Here is a 1,420-nt window from a genome sequence, read left to right on the forward strand (position 1 = left end):
CTCTCACCCCTCCGGAATTTACCTCCTGCCCCTCAGGCCCCGCAGTCATTTGGGGGCATGGGGGCTGGAAATTCTTCACGTGCTGGGAACAAGTTCTATCCATTCCTCCTGGGCTGCCCAGGACCTGGTGGACAGAGGGAACCAGTGGTTCTCTGCTGGGGACTGCGGCTGCCCAGTGACCAATGGCTCAGGGCAGGAGTAAAAAACAACCCAGGTCCTGAGTCAGCACCACTTAAGACCTCAACCTGCTCTCATTCTGAACAAGTCCAGCCCATCAGGTTGGGAGAAACACCCAAACATCCCCTCCAACAGACGGTCACTTACTCGAAACACAAATCTCCTCTATCAGCTCAAACAGAAATCATCATGCCGCGGACAGCTTGAGGGCTTCCCTAATTCAGGAGCCAACAGTTTGTTTTTTATGGTTTTTTATAAATTTATTTATTTTATTTTATCTTTTTGGCTGCATTGTTCTTCGTTGCTGCACGTGGGCTTTTCTCTGGTTGCGGAGAGCGGGGGGCCACTCTTCGTTGTGGTGCACAGGCTTCTCACTGCAGTGGCTTCTCTTGTTGCGGAGCACGGGCCCTAGGCGCACAGGGTTCAGCAGTTGTGGCACACGGGCTCAGTAGTTGTGGCACACGGGCTCAGTAGTTGTGGCTCGCGGGCTCTAGAGTGCAGGCTCAGTAGTTGTGGCACTTGGGCTTAGTTGTTCCGTGGCATGTGGGATCTTCCCCGACCAGGGCTCAAACCCGTGTCCTGCATTGGCAGGTGGATTCCTAACCACTGTGCCACCAGGGAAGCCCGCCAACAGTTTTTGTAAAGGGCCAGAGAGCAAAGATTTTTGACTTTGTGGCCACGTGGTCTCTGTCACAACTACTCAACTCTGCCATTGCGGCATGAACACAGACAGACACTACATCAGCAAATGGCTGTGGCCGTGTTCCAATAAAACTTTATTTATAAAAACGGGCCAAGGGCAGGATTTGGCCTGTGGAGTATAGTTTGCTGACCCCTGCTGTAATTCACCAGACCCCTGCTCGGGCAGGTCTGAGCAGCCTTTAAGACTGGCATCCTCCCTAAACTCTGGACCTGCAGTATTCCCCAAGAGCCCGGATGTCCATCACTGCAGAGAGGAGAGTTTGTACGGGGAGAGAGGAAGCAGATGTTTGCTGAGCTGAGCCCTCCACCGCGACCCCAGAAATCACTTCACCTTTGCCCAATTTAATTAAACCTGATCAGATACCTCCCCAGTGAACAAGTGTTTGTGACTTGTCACAAAAATCACCAAGGAAGGCCCCTTACTTACAGGGATGAACAAGGAGTGACCCTTCTGCAGGGGGCATGTGGGTATAGAGAAAAAGCTGGAAGCCTGAGGAGGGACCATGGGGCTTCAGATCAGGCTGCTGTGGGAAAAAATGGG

The sequence above is a fragment of the Orcinus orca genome, chromosome 19 (assembly GCF_937001465.1).
Source record: "Orcinus orca chromosome 19, mOrcOrc1.1, whole genome shotgun sequence".
Lineage (NCBI taxonomy): Eukaryota > Metazoa > Chordata > Mammalia > Artiodactyla > Delphinidae > Orcinus > Orcinus orca.